This window comes from Sciurus carolinensis, chromosome 1, assembly GCF_902686445.1.
Source record: "Sciurus carolinensis chromosome 1, mSciCar1.2, whole genome shotgun sequence".
Classification (NCBI taxonomy): Eukaryota; Metazoa; Chordata; class Mammalia; order Rodentia; family Sciuridae; genus Sciurus; species Sciurus carolinensis.
Genome location: NC_062213.1, coordinates 26181810 through 26205000, shown reverse-complemented (window position 1 = coordinate 26205000; position 23191 = coordinate 26181810).

The window sequence follows — 23191 nt, the reverse complement described above, 5'->3', positions numbered from 1 at the left end:
CAACAAAATTATAAACAAATATCACACATTTAAGCACTTTATTTAGCTCAGCATAGTTTTTGATGTATGATCTCTGTCTTAAAGAACATAAAGAGCAACCAAATATTGAACAAGTGTATAAATAATTAAGAGTGCTCTTTCCTCCCTTAAACCCATTTTAGCAAACATCATTACAAAGAAATGTTCTTTTTAACCAAGTTATTTCTACCATCGGCAGATGGCCAAAACTGAGTGAACTCCAATAATATGATTGTATTGAGCCCTCTCAATGAATCAAATTATATTGTGAATGATTCCTGTGGTCTTCATCCCAGCAACAGCCATTTTCAAAACCAACTATTAAGTGCAATTTGCATTAACAGATTGACTCAAGTGGTTCCAAGCCCAGAACCATTGAGACAAAAGAAGCTGAAACAGAGCTTCCATTAATTTTTTTTCTTAATTCCTCATTACTCATTTTCATTTTACATGTTCCCAAATATGAAATACTTTTTCCAGTCCCCAAAGACCTCCTATAACCTTAAAGCACTTAGTCGAACTAAATGGCCGCAGTTATGCCAAAAGACAGAGGGAGAGGAGGAAGTAAGAAAAGAGGGAGACAAGGGGAATAGAAAAATGTGGAAGGGGTATAATAAGAAGGAAAGTGTAGGCAATAAGAAAATTGAAAAAAGAATTATTTCTGTCGTTTATTTCATAGGGACATAGAGATGACAGTAAAATTTCCCCTTTTTTCTCTGCTTAGTTCAAAGCTTTTTTTTCCTAATGAATCAGAGAAACTGGGCATCAACTCAAATTTTACTTTAATTCTGCTGACTGGAAATTTGATATCAAATAAAAGATTCATTATAAGATAAGCCTATCACAACAAAACAGGATAGAAGTATAGCATTTGATCATAATAGAATTTTACCTCTATGAGCCTTCTCCTCATATTAATGAATTGTAGAATAAAGGTACAAGTATTTGAAATACAAAGCAGTTTTTTAAAAAAAATTATGTGATCATTGCAAATTTGTACAAAACAGCACTCATTTTATTCATAAAGAAACTGCATTACCATTTTATATAATATAATCACTGCGTTATTTTGTTCTGTGATATATGCCCTCAGTAGTATAATATAAAGTAATTAGTGTATATTAGTGCATTAGTTTAAGAAGCAATAGGTATACTTTAGTTTTTATAGATAAGAAATAGGACGTTTTTCAGAATACACACACACACACCTTAAAGGGTAACATTGTGTTTTGTACAGAACAACATTTTTACATGGAATTTGTATTTTACAACACAGCTTTCAAAATTCTTATTTTGAGAATATTTTTGTTCTTTCTAGGTGTCTGATTAGATTCCGATTACTCACATTTTTATTTTTTTATTTTTTGGTAGCAGGAATTGAACCCAGGGTCACTTAACCACTGAACCACATTCTCAGCCCTCTTTTGTATTATTTAGAGACATGGTCTCATTAAGTTATTTAGGGTCTTGCTAAATTACTGAGGCTGGCTTTGAACTCATGATCCTCCTGTCTCAGCTTCCCCAGCTACTAGGATTATAGGCATGTGCCATGCACCCTCTGCGATTATTCACATTTTTAAATGATAGACCCAAAAGATCATTCTAGTACCTTGAGACCATTAAGAGAAGGAGATTGTATTCTAGATTTCCTAGGAGATCTCCTAAGGCAGAGATGATTAGAATTAAGGTACAAGAATAGTTCCATCTAATGTGACATAAATTCAGTAGGCATAGTGAGAACAAAAACTTGAAAAGTTTTACATATTCTACTTCCTGTGGAAAACGTGATTTTCATTTTTTTCTGAAATAGATGCAGGAGGATCTTGATGTGACTTCATGCAAATAATTTTCAGAATTCATAATTTCTTTTTTCAGTGATTATCTAAAGTAGAAGGAGGTGGCATAAAATAGAGTGTGAAAGAGTTTTAGGCCTAACATGGAGAACTTCGTCAGGGTCTTCAACAAGAGATAGAAACATTTATGTTAGCCATGACCTAAAATGACAGTAACCTAATGTGATTATATAATCTTTGAGTTCACAATGAATTTGCAAAGGTAGTTTATTAAATCAGTATAGTACCACAATTGAAATTGGCATCTTATTTATTCATTGGAACCAGGAATTGAACTCAGAGTCACTTAACCATTGACCCACATCCCCACCCATTTTTGTATTTTATTAGCAACAGTGTGTTGCATGTACCTCATCATTCTTAAATTTCCCTGTGGGGAAACTGGCTTAAGATCTCCTGTTTAAATAAATAGAACTCATTACTTAGAGTTAGGTATTTTGGGCCTTTTGTTGCACCTAAACAAACAAAAAACAAAACAAAAACCCACAGTACTAATATGAACTTCCTATTCCACTGTAAACTCTGGATTTGAAACATTCAGAAAAATTACCTGCCAATTTTGAAATATACAATACATGATTAATAATTATCACAACACTACATAATGGATCACTAAAACTTGTCCCTCTAGTATAACAAAAACTTTGTCTCTTCTGATCTTCATCTTCTCTTTTCCCATTCCTCTCCTTTGTACATTTAAAAACATGTCCTGCTATTATACTGGAATGTCAGAAAAAAACACTTTTGTGGTTCTTCTTTCCTTCCTTTATACTTAAAATGACTCTCTAGGAATGATTTGTCATTGTCCATACGTTTAAAAGCAAGATCATTAGCGTGAAACTTTACATTTATGCAAAGTTTTGGAGACACATCTATCTCAAAATCTATTTCCTTTACATTCATGCCCTGGTATTACTTTTGTACTTTTCTCCTTTTCTAATCAGACAACTGCCCTGAAAGCAGAGTGTATTTTATTACTTTCATATCCTTGTGTCAAAGACCAGATTGATACAATAATGTTTTAGGAAGTATTCTAAGAAGTGTAAGAGGACTTCTATTATGGGGTTTCTCCATCTTGACCTTAAGCGTCTGCATTTTGGGTGGGTAAACAAATGGACAGTAAATACTATTTTTGTGCATGAGATTTTGGTGGTAATTCCTTGGACAATAATTACAGATTCCTTCCTTCCTTCCTTCCTTCCTTCCTAGGGATTGAGCCCAGGGACACTTAACCATTGAGACACATCTTCAGTCCTTTTTTATTTTTTAATTTCAGACAGTGTCTTGTTAATTTGCTTAAGTCCTTACTAAGCTGCTGAGACTGGCTTTGAACTTGTGATTCTCCTGCCTCAGCCTCCTGAGTCACTGGGATAATCAGGGATTTCTTGAAATTGGAGAAGTTTCTGATAATGAAAGAAGTTATATATTGACAGTGCACTTCCAGCAGAATATGATGGACAATTTAATCCTCATAGCAATCCTGTAAAATGTATTTTTTATATCCCTTTTGATATGAAGATGTTAGGATTTATAACTCAATGATTTACCTTTTAGGTAGCAAAGACTAGAATAGAAATCAATAAATTATTTCCTAAGCTTTTTGTTTTTATTCACAGTATAAAATGTATAGGATACAAAGTGGTCCTCAACCTAGGGGTTTCTGGCTTCCATTAATTATGGTTGTTTTCAGCTCGTTTCAATCTCCTGAAAGCAGCCATGTTTTGCAGCAATAGGAATTTGTACAAGGTACAGTGTACAAGGTACTATGGGAAAGTTACCAGAGAAGACTTTTAGGAAAAAGCTGATCGTGAAATGGAATTTAAGGCTAAAGGGCTGTACTCCAGGTGGAGGTAATGCCATGTGCAAAACTTTAAAGGTGCCTTACTTTTAAATGTGCATTGAGACAAAACCAAGGAAACAAGCAACAAATTTCCCATAGTGGTAGTAATGTTGAAAGAGGAAATTTTCAGAAAATTACCAAGGTCAGTGGGCAAACTTACGTTACAAAAGGGGATTATATATTTGTCAAATAAAATAAGAAGAAGAAGAGAAAGAGAGAAAACCAAGCCTGACGTGCTATGATATTTGTGTTCAGTTAGAAAATTAGCAACAGTAGCACAGGAAGAAATAATAATCACAAAAATAGTGTCTCATATTTTTTAATAAAGTAAGATGAATAATATATTAACATATAAGATAACAATACTAAGAGTGAATAAATATTTAAAATTAGTGAACTTAAATGCATGGTACAAGTTTAACAACCATATAAAATTAGGCTTTGAAGGGTATAGTACAGAAGGTCATAGGAACTAAGTAACACAACAGCTATCATCCAAAATAAACACATATTTATTTGGTCCTTTTATTTCAATCTTAATTTTTTAATAACAAATATTTTAATAGATAAGTTCTTTGTTCCTTTTTTCCATTCTCATACCATTTTCCTTAGTTTGTAGGGGCAGCTCTTAAACTAGAATCATTATCCCTGAATACACATAGATTTTTCTGTCCTTTTTAACCTCACAGTCTTAAAATATATGCATTAATAAAACATATTATTGATTTTCTAATTTTCAAATCCTACATAGATTATAAACACAGTATATGTACTTCTATTCATTCCACCTCCTTTCTTTTCTACCAAAGCCCTAAGACTAATGCCTTTCCTTTGACTCTTGTTGGAAGATGAAGGAAATAAAAGACAAGGAGATTTCTGATTTGAAAAAAGACCTGCTCTAATGATAGAATAAGAGCAAAAATATCTCAAGAAAGGACATGATAGGTAGGCAAATGTCTGTATTTATAATGACATGGGTCAAAAAATATTCAGATGCCCAACGAATCATAGGTAAGTTAGATTAAAACCAAATCATGGCACTCCTGTGCTGAGATTGAGTCAGAGTCCCTCTGAAAGATAACATGTAGATCAACACCAAATGAGATTACTCTTTTAGAAATCTCTTCAGGGATTTAATTTATTAAAATATATCAACAGGAGCTTTATACACACACAGACCACATTCTTTTGAATTAAAAAAAAATCACATGTATTTTTCTCTTTTTTACTGAAATGCCTGTGTGGAATGGGCATATGCTGTAGTTAACAAGAAGCTATAAAATTGAGAAATGTTTTTCTAACCCGGCAGTGACCTGCTCAAATTGATATTCCCTTGTTCAGAACAAGGTACTTAATTTCTTCATAATTCCTTCAAAAGAGTTCTATATTGTTGTTTAAACCCTGCAATAAATACAGGCTGAGGAGAATTTAGAGAGCACATGAAATTCCCAGAGCTCTAGATATCTGAAGCTTCACAACTTGGGGGTGCAATTCAACAAACCCTGTGTGGACACCCATGTGTTCTGACATATTGAACAGCATTTTCAGTTAATTAAGAAATTATAAATTAACACTCATTATGCAGCTTCTGGGCTATGTCTTTCAGGACTAATTGTGGAATTAATTCATTCCACAAATATTTATTGGCTGCTCCCTAAATTTTGGAAACCATTCAAGGTTTTGGTGAGAACATGAAAAATAATGATGGCTGTAACAATAGTGCTAATAAGCACATTTATTCCTTTCTGGAATTCTAAAAAGATGGAGAAAATGAAATAGAACAAAGCTTTCTTAATGAAGTGCAGAATTTATTATTGATTAGAAGGTATGAACTCTCCCAGTCCCTGCTTCATTCTCTGGTTTCTATTATTTCAAGCATAATAAGTATTTTCAACTTTAGACTTTTTTCAACTTTTCAATTTTAGTTTTCTTCATTTTCCCCTGGTATTTTAAGCTTATACATTTCTGTGTAAACAAACATTTTCATACTTTCATAAAGATGAATGCATTTACTCAAATTCTGAGTAACCAAAATGTGATGTTAAATTATTGGAATGGGAATACATCTGCCATGTGTCAAGTCATATGAATACTAAGGTAAACAAGTCCTTAACATTCAGACATTATTACAACAGAATAAACTATATTGCCATTTTTCTAACTTTTCTTTTTGTTCAGAACATGATTTTTATTAAATCCTTCTCCCAAATTTTTTTTCTCCAGAGAATGCTGCTTATGGCATTGTTTTCTATAAATGCAGAAATGTACATGGTAGATTAATCTTTGAAATCATTCAGAAAAGGACATGCAATTTTTTCTTTACACTAGCATTTTCAAAATATCTTACTTTAGGATCTTCTACCTGTGTATCAGCAATTAACTTCTTAGTAAATCACTACTCAAACATTTTGCTGTTTTACCAAAATAAAACATACTTCAGAATAGCTTTAGTGACACATGTCATTTCCATGAACATTAATTACCCATAAAAATCTATTCTTGCCATTAATAAAAAATAAAACTCATGGGAAACATCAATACCCCCACAGGGACTTAATTTCTAAGGGCCTTTAGGCATTATGTGGCCATATCACTACATTTGTGCTATGTGACTGGGATTGAACCCATCTGATTTAAAGCAAAGTAATAGGTAAAGTTCTATGTTGTGTGTTTCAAGATGCATTTGCATGTCCAAGGCATTTTTCTTTGCTTCTTGTGTTTTAAAAGTGGTAGAAAGAATAATCAGGTTTGGTCTAGAGAGCATGATAGAGTTGGCTTATTAAACTTGGTCTGTGGATGACACTTTGGAAAACTTGCCTTCGATGAACTATTATGAAAGAGAGAAATAAACATCAATGCTATGACAATTATGTATTCTTGCTATAGAGATTAGCATTCCACGTATTGCAGTAATATTTAGTTCTTTTTTTTTGGTGCTGGGGATCGAAATATTTAGTTCTTAAGCTTCAGTCATTTTATTTTTCATTTTAGCATTAAGTCTAGTCATTAATTCTTACATGGGATAGTTTGTTTAAATTGTTTTCTTCCTCATTCCCAGTGTGTCTTTGTCTTACTGCATCTATTGCTTACTGATTCTGATATTACCTTTATAATATAACATGTATGAATAAAGTACTTTCTTTTTCCATATTATCATAAAACTTCAAAAGAATTGGTACTTAGGATTTAAATAATGAAAGTCATATAAGCTATACACTTCTATGTACTCCATAATCTTAACATGCATTAATCTGATCTTTATTTAGATATGTAATTCCATTAAATTCAAATATTTTAAATTACAGTAAAATTTTTTTTATGATCAAAGGACTATTTACTACGAGTTTTCTGCCTTCACCTACATCTATTTGGTACCAAACCTTATCCTTTTGGTGATAGTTTACAAGAGATGACTATTAAAAATTATTAGCAGCCTTCTTCAGAATGTATGGAAGTACTAGTCTTTCTAATCAATTTCTATCATCACATCCTCTGTATTTCCATTCATCCCTATTTGAATTTTATTTTATTTCCTGGAAAAGTGATAATGAAATCCTCCTCAAACAAAATCCATCTAATTTTCTGTGGCACTCAAGTTGGTCTTATTTAGTAACAGGCTAACTATTCTGCAAAATGGTGTATGACATTAAGTTGTTTCAATGACTAAACCAGAAGAACATATCAGGTTTTTGCAAATATGAAGTATGAAATTAAGTATCCATAGAAATTTTAGCAAAGGCTGTCATTATTGTCATTGTCATGGTTGTCACTGTGGCCATCATCTTCATTGTTGCCCTTGTTGCCATGGTCATAATCATCATCTATCACTGACTGTAGGGATCATGGTGCTCACTGTTGACTCCACCTGCAGTTTCTGCCAGAACCCTTTACATCTTCCTGTCACAACTTTCTTCTTTTTCCTTTGTGTAGTTTATGTTTTCAAGGATGGCTTTTTCCATGAACATCCCTGATGATTTTTCTTTTTTCTTTTTGCTGAGCTAATTTAGCAGACATTGAGACTATCAGTAGTTCTTGCTTTTCTATCCACTGTTCATACATCTGATTTCAGTTAAATCACTCGAATTAGATTAACGGTTGGGATAACATGCACATAAACTTAGTGAGGAATACTAATCTTTAGAGTGCATCTCAATGACTTTTTACCCAATATACATCAATACAAACACCACCCATGCCAAGATGGTAAACATTTCCAGAAGACCATAAGTCTCACTCATATGCCTTCTAAGCGTATGTCACCCTCATTTTATCTATCCCTAGGACATCAACATTTTTGACTCATATTACATTAGTTTTTATTCTTATGACTGTATTTTTAAGTTTTATTTTGAAATAATTATAGAATCAGTTCACAAGAGAAAGTTGAACAGAAATGAACAAGTTCTTTTACACTGCTTTTTTTAGCTTTCTCCAAATTTAACATCTTGTATAACTACAATAGAACATCCAGATCAGAACACTGGTATTAGATCCTGCAGATTTCACCAGTTAATTATACATGCACACATTCATGTTGTTTGGTTTGTTGTTTCTATACAGTAAAATGTTGTACAGATTCTACTAGCTAAATCACACCAAGACACGAATCTGGGCAATAAGTCTCTCCAGAGCTATTCCTCTATATCCACATCAATTTACTCTCAATCCTTAAATTCTGGCAAATAAAATTCTGCCCATAATTTCCTTAATTTTGTTATTTAAAGAATGTTCCATAAGTGGAATTATATTTTGTGTATTCTTTCGATGTTGACTTTTTCTTGAAGCATAATTCTCTTGACATCCATCCAAGTTGCTATGTGTACCATTAGGTTGTTCTTTTTAACTGATGAATAGTATTCCATGTTACGGGTACAATAAAATCTGTTTTACAATTCACCATTGAAAGATATTTGGGTAGATTCTAGTTATAGAATATAATAACTAAAGCTGCTATTAGCATTCATGTAAATATCTATGTAAATATAAGTTGTCATTTCTTTGGAGTGAAGGTCAGGTGTTCAAATACTGGTTTGTATTGAAGGTAATATTTTTTTTTATTTTTAAGGTAGAAAGTCGAACTATTTTGTACAGTGACTATACTATTTTATATCCCCATTAGTGAAATATAAGTAATCAAGTTTTTCTGTGTCTTTGTCATCATTAGCATTATCCATATATTTTCTAATTTTAGTGTTCTGATAATGTATCGTCTTAATTTGCACAAGATTGTGGTTTTATTTTTATGTTTAAATTCTACTTTTTTTGATACTAGGGATTGAACCCAGGGGTGCTTACCCATGGAGCCAGATCCCCTGCACTTTTTATTTTACACATTGATACAGGGTTTCACTAAGTTGTTTAGGGCCTTGCTAAGTTGCTAAGGCTGGCTTTGATTTTACAATACTCCTATCTTAGCCTTCCAAGTTGTTTGGATTACGGTATGTGCCACTGTGCCCAGCTTGGACTGTGGTTTTAGACAGTATTTCCATAATTACTAATGGTTGTATGTCTTTTTATGTATTTTCTGTCATGTGTGTATTCTTTTCAGTAAACTACATTTTCATGTATTTGTCATTTTCTGATTGAATAATTGTTGCTTTTAATTTTGGGTTTGGAAAGTTTTTTAAATACTCTAGGTATAAGACAATGTGATATTTAGAGAATAATGGAGACATAGATCAGGAGAACTGAGTGGAAAACTCAGAAATAGATTCACACAAAAATGTTTCATTTGCAAAAGCTCAAAAAGTAATTCAATTGAAAAGAGATTTTTCAATAAATGGTGATGAAACAATTGGTTCTCTGTAGTTTTGTTAAGAAGAACCTTGACCCAACCACATACATTACATAAAAATCAACTCAAAATGGTTTCTGAACTTAAATGTAATAGTTAAACTACCTAAGAAATAAGAGAAGCACTATAGAACGTAGAAGAGAAAAACATTCTTATACTTGATAATAAAAGCATGGTTCATGCAAGTAAATGTTGATAAACTAGACCTTATGAAAATTGCAGAATTTTGTTCTGTGAAATGCCTTGTTAGGTTGATGAACAGAAAAATAAGAGAGAAGGACAAAATATTTGCAAATGATTCTAACATTTTTTAAGGGCAGGAATTGTTTCTATGTCTCTTCCTCACACCTGGTCTATAAAAGTTCCTGAATATATACTAAACACAAAAAAATTGAGAATACCTAGTGAGAGAAAACTTGGAAGAGAATTTGCCAAGATATTATCTTTCTACTTCAGTGTCAAGAAGGGCAAATTGTTTTGCAATGAAGGAAGGAATGTGAAATTTGTTATTATGCAATCCATAAAAGAGAACACACAATTTTTTGAGAGTTCAGATTTCCTGTGACATTGTTCAACACAACTTTTCTGTGAAAATGATGAGCATTGTTTACAGTGACTGGGAGATAAACTAATGTCCTTGTTGACAAGTGTAATTGATTACAATGGGACTCTTTTTGACAGGGTTCAGTCAGCTTGCTTTGCAGAATACAAGTGTCCCATCACAGTGTTGCTTCAAGTCAATAGGACAAAGGAACCAGTCTCCCTGAAAAGTCCTTTTAGGTACAGCTGGGCTATCAAATGTCAATACAGCTGACAAAGTGGCCAGCAAACTGCAAGTACTAGATATCACATGGTGATTATAAAAATTTACAGCTGTCAGCTAAAATGAGAATGTCTCCCATGGGTGTGAAACTAAAATGTGAGGATTAGCTGATAAGGCATTCTGCTCTGGCTTTTTCTTTCATGAACCAAGATCACAGAGATGTGAGAATGTCATCCACAAGGTTTAACAAAATGTTCACCAAGATTTAGAGCATAATATTGAATCTTTTGAAAACATCTTTCTTATACAAGACAAAAACCTTAAACTACTTTGAAAGACAGGATGAAGTTGTTAGGTACCAGTATAAACCCAGAAAAGACTAAAATGCACCTATATTGGTATTGGACATGTTAAACTAAATCATCTCAAAGTGATCAGTAATTGTTGCTTAGGTATTACTGTGATATTAAGGAAACTCCTAATTTAAAGATAAGAATGGGAATATTAGGTTATAAATTATGTCTTAAAAAGTCCTAGGGCTTTTGAATAAATATTGACTTCATACTTGTACTTCTCTAAAAGGAAATTTTCATATGGATCAACGTATCTATTGTTTGTGAATATCCTTTTATCAAAAAATCTGGATGATTCATAACTTTGTTGCTAAAATTTTATCTGAATACAGATGGGGTGGTGTTAATAAATGAAAGTGGCTATTCAGTAAGCTATTGGGATCAACAGAAAATACAGAAGCTTCCTAGAGGTGAAGTAGACAAAAAAACAGACCAATGACTCATGTTTGTGTAATTAACATATTACTTTCTCAACCATCTTATCAATGCATATGTGAAATCATTCTTCTTGGTTTACAACTGTTTGTTCCAATCATTATTTCTCTAATTTAATACTTTATTATCTCTCTTGGATGTGTTACCTGGTTTTCTCTACCCATACTTTCTTTACCTAGCTTCTGCATTACCAGGTTAACTTTCTACACAGTATGGTTCTAAACACAATATTTATGGACTCACAAAAGTCTCTTATTCCCTTATGACTACCAAAAAAGACATACCAATTGAGTTTAACATTCAAAGTTTTTGACTCTTTGGTCTCAATTTATCATTGTAGGATTACTTCCTACTCCTTCCCATCAGTTAGTTATCCAATTTAATTAGATAGACCACGTATGCTGCCCCTCTTACAGGAGCCTCTTTTCCATGAAATGTTCCCTCTGGCATGCACCATTTTAATTTTAAATATAGCACATTAAATTGGAATTGTCATTAAACACTGGAAGAAGCTACTTTCTACAATAAATATGCTAGGGAAATGCACAATATACTAGGACATTTGCAATAACTTGCTGGGAAAGAAAATAGAATAATAAATTTTGTTAAAATTTGAATAGAAACATATCAATTGAATAAATTAATAGGAATTAATGCTAAAACATGCATATGTCAGTGCCTTGACTCTGATCTTGAGGCCATGAGTGATAAAGGTTAACTAAAGTTATAAAGTGATAGAATATATAAATAATTGGAAACTATGAAAGTGTACCACTGTATGATGGTGATGTGGAAATATCATCAATAAGTTTGATGTCAGCTGGCATGATCAGAAGATACTAATTCTTGTACTGGAGAGGTAAACTATGTAACAATTCAGCAAAAGGAAGGTGGCTCTTCAAAGCAGGCATCAAGATAGCATTGTCAGTCAGAGGGAATCTTCCTTGACTCCAATCCCCATCTCTACCTAACTGCTCATGGTACCACTTAATTTGAATGAGGATTTCAATTTTATTATTTTTGCTGAGAAAGTATCTTCTCTATTACCATAGAATTGTTCCTCTTGTCCTGTCAATGTGGTCCTGAAGATTCTGGTTAAATGCCAGCAACTTTTGTACCTGTTAATGAAGTCAGAGTAAGCCTAAGTATTTGGTAGAAGACCGGTCCATTTCTGAAGTCACTTTAACGCTAATTGTCCCAGAAGTTGGACCAGTCAAAGTTTATTCATAAAATGAGTGCTAGAATTATTGTAATAGTTTCCACTAGAGTAGGTTCTATTAAGTAGATTTAGATACTTTATGTTGTTAAAAAAAAAATTCCCAGGCTCAGTGGTGTGTTCCATAATCCCACCTACACAGAAGTTTGAGATGGGAGGATTACAAATTCGAGGTCAGCTAGCAACCTAGCAAGATCCTGTTGCAAAATAAAAAAAGGAATGAGGCTGTAGCTCTGTGGTAGAACACCCCTGAGTTCAATCTCCAGTTCTGCAAAAACAAGTAAACAAACAAGTAAATACTAACTTTTGCCAATGTCATTACTGCTCAAATTACTTCCCAAATTATTCTATCTGGAAAATGTGGTATATCAAGTAAGGCAAACTGTCTATATTAATTTTCTTTTCTCACATTGCTTCAAGAATTATGGGATGACTCAAAATTGTACAGAACTTAATGATACCCCTTAGGCATATTTGAATCTATACTCTCAACTGGAAAAACAAAGTTCTCCATAAAGAAATGATAAAGACCAGCAGGTATATGATTAAGAGAAAGTAGCAATGAAAGAGACAAAACATACAAATGTAAACATTAGATCATTGCCTAAATTCTCTTCTTACTTCTGTGAATCTTTCTCTTATTTTTAAATACTGGCCACAAAATATTTTTAATTACAGTCTTTAAAAGCCTTTGGAACAATAAAATAATAATCAGTGTTACACTATTCTAAATTTCTAAAAACTATTTAGAAAACATTTAAAAATTAATATCATGAGTCATCATATGTTTTAAAGGCATAATTCATAAATCTCCATATAGCAGAGAACTCCTTTTGTTTTGGAATGTACTTAGGCCACAAGCAGAATAATTCTAAAGGTAAAAAGAAGTGGGCAATGTTGGTTTAAAATAGAGTACCTTTTGTATTAAATGGGGAAAACATTCATTATTGCTCATCTTGATCACAGTGCCTGGCATAAGATGATGAGAAATATTTACTGAATATATTTATTGAATAAAATCCACTTGAAGCTGCATGTCAAAATAGTTTAAATCCAATATTGTGCAATATTTTTCAACATTGCAATTGGGGAATGAAAACTAAATAAACACTCATAACTCTAAAAGCAATAATACTGTTGGTTTGAAAATATTTTAAAGTATGAGATGAAAAGGAGAATTTTTGTTTCAGATGTTGAAATAAGCAAGTTCCATGACTAAAGCATTAAATTTGATAGAAAATATCTCTAAAAATCTCATGGTAAATTAGGAAATGCTGCAATCATCCACCATCTGGTGGTTGTTTCAAAGATGAATTGTACAGGGATCTAGGCATTTCTATTGGGACTTAATGAGCTAGAGGAATAAGAATGTACAAAATATTTTTCACAAGTGTTATAGTTAGGTAATGTTCTAATTGTATGCAATAAATGTTACTGTTGTACAGATAAAATAATACCATAGAATTCAACTTTCTTCAACTTTGTAAGATGTGTGACCACTACATAATTGATGTCAGATCTAATGACTTTTTTCTTTCCTTTTTTTTTTTTGGTATGTGTTTGTGTGTGTGTGTGTGTGTGTGTGTGTGTGAAAGAGAGAGACAGAGTGTTGACTGAGTAGGTGGAATATCCTGGTAAATATTTAAGGACTGTGAGATGCTGCTTTTAAAAATCCTAGTAAACATTAAGCAATTATTCTTTAAATATAAGTAAATTTGTTGTGGGGAAAAAAAGATAACGATGAATTTTCTACATTGGAAATTCCTCTATTTTAGCACAGTGACCGTTTAAGCAAGTTTTCACTTATGGAGATTTATATTTTATTCATTTTCCCTTTCTGTGCTCGAAAACAATTCCCCATTTTCCCTTTTTAAATAATTAACAAGATAGCAATAAATTTGACTGAGTAACATGAGTCTCTTTAATTTTATGTTTTTTTCAATTGTTAGAATCAGACACTACATTTATCCAGAGAATAACTGGCAAAATTAGCACTGCTTTCTTTCATTGCCTTTGTGAGTTTAATGATTAGATTGCAAAAAAAAAAAAATTCATGAAATTTTTGAGAAATATCTTGAGACATCTTATGATAACTGGCATAAAATATATTGAGCTTTTACTCCAATCTTGAGTCAAACCATGCCACTTTTCATATCTTTTTACATTTTTCTGAGAAATCAAAAGAAACTAGAAATGCAGTTATAGCCAAAATGAAACAAAGATTCCATTTTGCAAAGCACTGCTTTAAACAAATTCAGCTTATTTTTAATAAATAGATATTTAGTTTTAAAGGAAAACAAGAAAACACATAAGGCACAAGGAAAACAGTTTTATAAAAATAATAGATATAATTGTATTAATATATCTATGGAAAGAATAAATACTATTTTTAACTATATAACAATGTGAAAATATTACCTATCAATATGTGTTTTTTGTTTTTTTGTTTTTGTTTTTTTTTTACTTTCTACCTCATGAATATTTACTCATTAAATTTTAACGAAAGGCATAGGGAACATTGTCACTCAGCGTGTTCTTCCACTTAAATAAGTAGGAATGAAACGCACTGTGTTAGTATCATTGAGGCAAAATATTGCAGTGAGGGTCTAGAATGAAGGTCTAAATCTGGACCAAAAGAGTGAAAATGCTAGGACAATTTATCTCATAATGGAAAATATTATTACGTTGATTTTATTACCTTAGATGAGTAATTGGTCAATAAAAATTATTTGGAGCCAGGCCCAGTGGCACATGCCTGTTATCCCAGCAGCTCAGGAGGATGAGGCAGGAGGATCTCGAGTTCAAAGTCAGTCTCAGCAACTTAGCAAAGCCCTAAGCAACTTAGCGAGACCCTGTCTCTAAAATACAAAAAAGGGCTGGGGGACATGGCTCAGTGGTTAAGCACACCTGGGTTCAATCCATGGTACCAAGAAAAAAAAAATATTTGGGAGAGAATTTCCCTATTCACTTATAATACATTGTTGTTTCCTTATTTTATGATCAAGGGTGTTGATGCCATAGATGTTTAGTTATGATCCAAGTTCATATTTTATATTTAAATAAGGAAAAAACTATTTCAATTTGTTCATCTTGGGAATTACATTGAGAAGGAATAATAACATTTTATTTTGGATAAATCTTACAATTTGCTGAGCATCAATATTTCTACTAATCCACAAACATGCAAGATGAATCTCTGTACAATTGCATTTGTCTGATTTTAGAAGTAAAGATGAACAGAGTCAGCTCAAGGCAATTTTGTGAGAAGAGAGAAAAAAGTGGGCATCAACTCATATATTTTCTTGTGTTTGATTCCAGAACATTACATCATCTCTTATAAGCTTTAAAAACCTTCTTATTCCTTTCCATGTTCCCCATCAGGAGACAGGCTACAATATTTACTTCAAATCTGGTAGTTTAATATTTGAAGTTAAAAAAACTCAATAGAATAATTAATAGAGGAACCCTGTCATTTTCTCTGTAACCTAAGTTGCAAATTGTTTTATTAATCAATGTAATTGATAAGACTGTCAAAATTTACCTTGGGAATGAAAGGTCATGAGAAGGAGCTCTAAATTGTCATTTAGTTTGTATGTATGTGAGAAATATTTACACAGGTTTCCTAGATGTGAATATTTCCTTCAATCCTCTTACAGATTGTTCTGTGACATAAAGTATGTTAACACTAGAACTTTATGACCATTACCATCTAAATTAAGTCCCTATTTTAACACCTTTCTTTACCAAATGAATTCTCAGTGTGGTATACTGATGACCACTGTCAAGGTGTCTGCAATCTTAAAATTATTTTTATACTAATACTAGGGATTATTTGCATTTTCTACTGTGTTGACATTGGCACTGATGGCACAAACAATGGTGGATAAAACTGCTGGTGACTTCATACAAAGCACAGTGACCCCAAACTGTACTTGTCATGGTGTTATTCACTACCAAGCAATTGTTATTTCAAAAATTTATGGAAACAAAAAAGTTGCATATAAGATAGTACTTAATGAAATTGAAAAATAATAATTGATCTCTCCCATTAAATGAATATTTTTTCAGTATTCTGTGTGGAAGAACAAATAAACCTGGAAACACTTCTGATGCACCTGTGAAGACTATGGCTATTTAAAAGAAAATTACTTAAAGAGTTATGAGAGTTCTGAGCTGAATTAGCCATTTTTAAGTGAAATACTATTTTTATTTGAGGAAATAACTGGCAGACAAACTGTTTATATGGGTATTTGACTGATATTTTAATTTAAGATATTAATTGATCCCATTGAGGAAAACAAATGATAATATTTATTATCAAAAATAAGATTCGTGGGCTGAGGTTGTATCTCAGTGGTGGAGCGCTTGCCTCACATGTGGGAGGCACTGGGTTTGATTCTCAGTACCACATATAAACAAATGAATAAAATAGAGGTTCATTAATAGCTAGAAATAATTTTATAAAACAAGATTCAAATTTTCAAGAGAATATAGATTTAGGGGAAACTTAATTCACTTTAAGATTATAAGTACCTAAAGTCTCTTTGGATGAGATCAATGGTAACATTAATTGTTAATATTTTATATCCAATAATGATTTTTGTCAAAATATGGAAAACACGCATAGTTCAATTGGTTAACATTTACCAAATGACCAATTCATGATTTTGCATTGAATGTGGATTTATGTGTCCTGTAACATCAGAATGCATACCTTAAATAAGCACAATAATATTCCTTTAAAAAAAAGCAAAATATGTGAGAGTTAATGACCTATTCAAAGTTTAAGAATGTAAGAGAATATAGAATGTACCATGATATGATTTGAGATTTTACACTGCAAATAACTTTTAAGAAATTCCTATTTGATAAGTATTGGTATAGTATCAAAGAGGACTTTTGGATACCTATCCTTAAAATGTTTTAAATACACCTACTTTTCCTCACTATGTTTTTTGTGAAGGTGCATTATCTTCCTGTATTTCAACAAAAACAATCACATGACCACAAAGTCAAATACAGAGATATGAGAAACTAGCTACCTTCTATTAGGTCAGAGAATTAAACAATTTGAAAGAATTAATGCTTTTCTGTTCAGTATTCTTTTGTCTTAGAAAATAGTTATTTTCCTGAAAATTGATTATGCTCACCTGTAATAATTTTATTGTCATATGAAGTTACAAATCAATACATAAAATCATTTTATGATATTATAAACATTGATAGATTAAGCCTATGGACATAAACATTCTCTGAGGTCCTCAAAATTCAGTAGTATATGAAGGATTCACAGAAAGAAAAATTACAAGGACTGCTGCTTTATTATATCTTTCCCATCATACACTTAATGAAATGTCTCCATATTTGATCTTTAGCTATGCTAGTTTTCACATAAAACTATCAAATCAGATATTACTTCCTTGTTGTCCTTTATGTTTTAATTTTACACTATTAATAGCATTTTAAAAGCAGGGAGAATGCTTTTGATGATCTTATCTTCTGACATCAGTTGTTACTAAAACTTGATGTGAAGGTGTTTACCAGTGTTTGACCCAGTTTTGTCAAGGATATTTTTAAACCCTGGATAAATCACTTAATTGTGTTACATTTCAGTTTTTTATTATGAAAACTGCCTCTACTATTATTATTAAATTATGTCAGGAAAATTAATTTACAAATAATTATCAAACTATTTTTCATCTATAGTTTCAAGGTAATACTAAAGGATAATCCTATACCAGTGACACATTAAAAATGGATAATGAAAATACATGGGGACACAAAAACAAAAAAAGAAAGCATTTAAAATACTTACCATTCCTTAGTTCATTTAAGGATAATAGAGAAATATAACTTTTCAAAAAGAAGATCAGTAATTCAAATCGGTTATGGAAATATAATTGTGCTGGGGAGGTAAACTCATAGAATAAAATTAAATAATTAATACTGCATGTAAAATTTTCCAAATTTGAAGGACTGAAGTGCAAAAGTAACTTTCTAACACATAACAGGATGTCTCATAATGTAGAAAATAAAATTAAACCATCCACAAAATACCAGGTAGATTTAGAAAGAAACTCATAAAACATATTACAAACCCTATAAAATTTTCATGTCTAAAAACTACATTGCAATTCAATATATTGTAGTTTATCTTGAGTGTTCTAAATACAATTGTCTATCTTTGTTGAGACTTATTTAAAAAATTTTTATGTTTAGTTATATTGTGTCAACTCTAAGTCTAATACTCTTTCAAGGACAGATTATTTTGTAATGCAAGTGTATTTATATAGTATATTCTGATATACCTGCCTAAAATGAGTTCATAGAATTCTCAGAGCAAAGATGATAAAAATGAATGCCACCTGATATTTGCTGAGGGTCTCCTGTACATGGACACGGTAGTGTCAAATATGTTATCTAATATCTCCAAATTTACAACAGTTCTCTGTTCATAGATTGAAATAATTAACCAAGGTATATCCTTTTCTGCAATTGTGGTGCCTGGAAGAAAATCTTCAAGTGACCGATTATTAACTGCATGGTGTTCAAGTCTACACCCATGCCAAGACAGATAGAGGCAATTTTGTAACATTTGTACTATCTTGAAATTTATAATAACTTGACAAGCTTTCTCCCAACAGCTGTATCCCTATCTGAAAACAGTCTTTTAACCACCCACAGGCAGATAAAAGGATGGGAAAAAAACACCTTATCAGGCTCCTCAGCTGGCTGCTGCCTCTTAAAATCCTAATTGGGTTATTCTTGTCTTTTAATATTTGAAATAGGTCACCTTCCTGTGTTTTATTCTAAAGTAAAACAAAAACTCCTAGATAATAAATTTTGCATTACTAATAGGGAAAACATAATTTCTTACCTTTTTAAAATACTTACCTGTGTTTGCCTGAGTGCAGGCTCATAGTTTAGACTCTGGAATCCATTTAGGTGGGAAAAATTAAAACAAAGTCCTTATGTAAATAATGTTCATGAGCACCCTTTGGAAGTTAGAAAAAGAATGAGGAAAGATGGTAAATTTTTGGATTTTGTTTTTCTTTGTTTTCCATCTGGGTTCACTCCCAGTTAGCTGGACAGTTTAGACAGCTAATATATGCCAGAGCAATGATGTTAACAATTTATGTTTGAAAGGGGATCTTTTGGTGTCTACAAAGCCTTATGTACATTGTCTATTTTTTAGGCTAATGCAATTTTCTCAATAGCAGATTCAGTAATATAACTATTTCATGCATGTTTATCCTATGCCACTATATAGTCATAGGAAAAGTAACAGATTAGTAAAGAATGTGGCTTCCAATTAAAATGTAGAATATCTGATGCTCTTTCATTCATAAGAAATAAGAAATAAATCATAACCTTAGTATACATCAAGCACCATGGTATGAATAAAGGATTCAAAAATAAAGGGAGTTTCTTTTTTAATTGTAACCCAAAGGTCAATATGAGGAAGCAACCTTAATCTTTAAATGTTGCTTGACAATTTGTAAACTCAAAAATATTTACTATATCTTCACTTACATTTTATTAAACTTGACCATGTAATGTGATAGGTATTAGTACTATGAGGATAAGAGCCAATAACTTAAGAAAGACACATCTGCCAATAGAAAACTGCATTCAACTAATTGCTTTTCACTGGGGAGTGTCCCACAGGAAAAGGTTTCTTAAAAAATTCAAAATCGTTTGTGTGTGTGTGTGTGTGTGTGTGTGTGTGTGTGTTTGTGTATTTAATCCATTTCCTAAAACAAAACTGGCCTCCCTACCAGATATGTTACCAATTCTGGGGGTTTTGTTCCACTGTATGGCTGTAGCTTCTCAAGTGGATTTCTGAGTTCTTCCAGAATTATTTTTGACTCACAGATAGCTGTCACATTGTTGCTTGTTTGATGGGGAAGAAAGATCAAGATCTCCTGTTCTGCCATCTTGCTGATATCATTCTTCAATTCATTGAATTTTCACTGTAACTAGAATCAGAAAATTCAAACTTTCTCTGTCAATCACCTGGCCCTGGCTGTACCTCTCAGATCATTGCTGCCCTTTTCCATAGGTATTCCACAAGCTTTGACTTGCTCACTTATAGAAAACTCTTCTCCACCTTTGATTGCAGTTACCGGAATACTTTTCCTTCACTACTTGAACCAGCTAGCTTCTTCCTTTTCTTCGTGTCTTATAATAGTTGACTCAGAAGTGAGGGATGCCCAGTCAATCTAGGAGGGTCTTCACTCAAGACTGATTTCATTTTCTTCATATCTCTTACTATCTTCAATTATAATTATTTGTCTTACTGTTTGTATTCACTCATCTGAAAATAAAGGCATTAACAGTATCAACCATTTAGGGCTATTGTTAAAAATAAATGAGTTAATATATGCCTCATGCTTATATTAACAAAAAAAAAAACCCTCAAGATCAGAAATATGTCTCATTTTGAGTCAGACATTTATTTCATAAACTCAGAATCCATACCTCATGGTAGTCAATAAATAAACAATTGTTGGATGATTGAATGTGCTTCTAAGTTACAAGAAGATATTTTTAAATTTAATGACCTTTCACAAGCTGATTCAGAGGTCTAACAAACAAGATGTCTATAAAAAAAAGAAGTTAATGGAATTTTAATTATTCAATCTAGAACAAAGAAAGCCAAAATTAGTTGTGAACATTCATTTAAGTTGTGAAAAAAGGCAAATGAAATTAAGCATCACAAGGAAAATGATTGCTGTTTCATTTAGTTTTTGCTGCTTAATACTTTGAGTTGATGTAGTTAAAACTAAGTTGATGGAAGTGACCAGCTGTTTTCTATTTCCACTGAGAATGAAAGAAATAAAAACAAACTCAAGCTAAATCATGAAGAATAAAGGGTAGCTAGAAGGAAGACATTCCTTACTGTGAAAGTTATTACAACTATTCCAATGAGTTGTAAGGAAGGATCATAAAAACATTTGAATTTTTTTTTTTTTTATATTTTCATGTCTGGGAAAATAGCTACATACTTTAGTTAGATGGTAGGATCAAGTAGATTCTTTCAGCAACCTTTGATGTTCATAGGTTTGTCAAAATTTTAAAATAGTTAAGATTTTCAAGTATATTAGCAATTAACATAAGGATGAAATGAAATATTTTTAAGAAGTCTGAATTGCTTTGTAGACAAATAGCATCTGCCTTTTCCATAGGTAAATACAATTTAAATACCTCTACAAAAAAATTATTTTTGAGAGCAACAGATCAAACAATGCATGCACTCCTAAAGTTCAGTCCACTTTTGTCCTCATAATTGCCATTAAGTAATTTTTAAAATTGATTTGTTTGTGTGTAATAAAGTAGGTTTTATTAAAATTCATTTTTAAAAAATATTGATGCTTTTTAGTTATACATGACAGTAGAACCCAATTTGGATATAATCATAAAAGCATGGAATATATCTTACTCTAATTAGGTCTCCATTCTTGTGGATGGTGAGATTCACTGTGGTATATTCATATGTGTACATAGGAAAATTATGTCAAATTCATTCCACTGTCTTTTGTTTCCTTATCCCCCCTCCCTTCCCTTCATTCCCCTTTGTATAATCTACTGAACTTCTGTTCTTCCCCTCTCCTCTTATTGTGGGTTAACTTCCACATATCAGAGAAAACATTTGACTTTTGGGGACTGACTTATTTCACTTAGCATAATAGTCTCCAGACCCATCCATTTGCTGGCAAATGGCTGAGTAATACTCCATCGTGTACACATACTACATTTTCTTTATCCATTCATCTGTTTAAGGGTAACCAGGTTGATTCCATAGCTTAGCTGTTGTGAACTGAGCTTCTATAAAGATTGATGACTGTGGTGTCACTGTAGTACAGTAATTTTAAATCCTTTGGATATATACTGAGGAGAGGGATTGCCAGGTCAAATGGTGATTCATTCCTAGATTTTTAAGAAATCTCTATGCTGCTTTCTAGAACTTTTGTACCAGTTTACAGTCCCACTGAAACTGTATGTTTGTATCCTTTTCCCCACATCCTGACCAACATTTATTATTACTTGTATTCTAGATAATTGCCATTCTGACTGGAATGAGATAAAATCTCAGAAATTTGCATTTACTAATTGCTAGAGATGTTGAACATTTTTTCATACATTTGTTGACCATTCATATTTCTTATATTGAGAAATGTCTGTTTAGTTCCTTTGCCCGTATTGACTGGGTTATTTGGGGTTTTTAAAATTAATTTTCTTTAGAACCAAAGTATAATAGTTGTTGATTAGGTTAACTTGGCTAACACAAAGTTAACACCAATGTATTCAAAGTACTAAGACATATCAGCCTTTGGTAGAAACTGAAGTTATTCACAAAACCTGGTTTTAAAACATTAAGGATGAGATATACTGTGATTCTTTGATTTATTTTTCAGTAAGAGCTTTGATTCTACATTCAGAGCTTCTCACACTCTCAGTCTTCCTCTTCATAAAAGGTACAGATACTGAAATGAACAAAAAGATTAATTTTCAACACTTGTTTTTTTGTTGTCAGTTTTGTTTGTGCATCTTTGTTTCCTTCTTGTTCTGGGCTCAAGACAGGCTTTCAAAGTATGAGATATATTATAAAAATATTGCAAATTATGGTAACAGGAGATTTTTATGGCCTGTTAGATCTGTTTCTAGCATATTTAACATGTCCATCAGTTTCATGGCAAATTGATGAGTCACTTCCCATTTGGGTCCCTAAAAGGGATGGAGCCTTAGATCATCCAGATACATGATCTAACAACGTTGTTTCCCTTTTTAATCACACTTTTCTAAAGTACACTTCTTTGTCTTTCTCTAATACAGTGTTTATCACCTGTAGCAATTTTGTTTTAACAATGCTGTGTACTATTTTTGATGTTACCATTGTAGAGCAAATGGTTGTTACC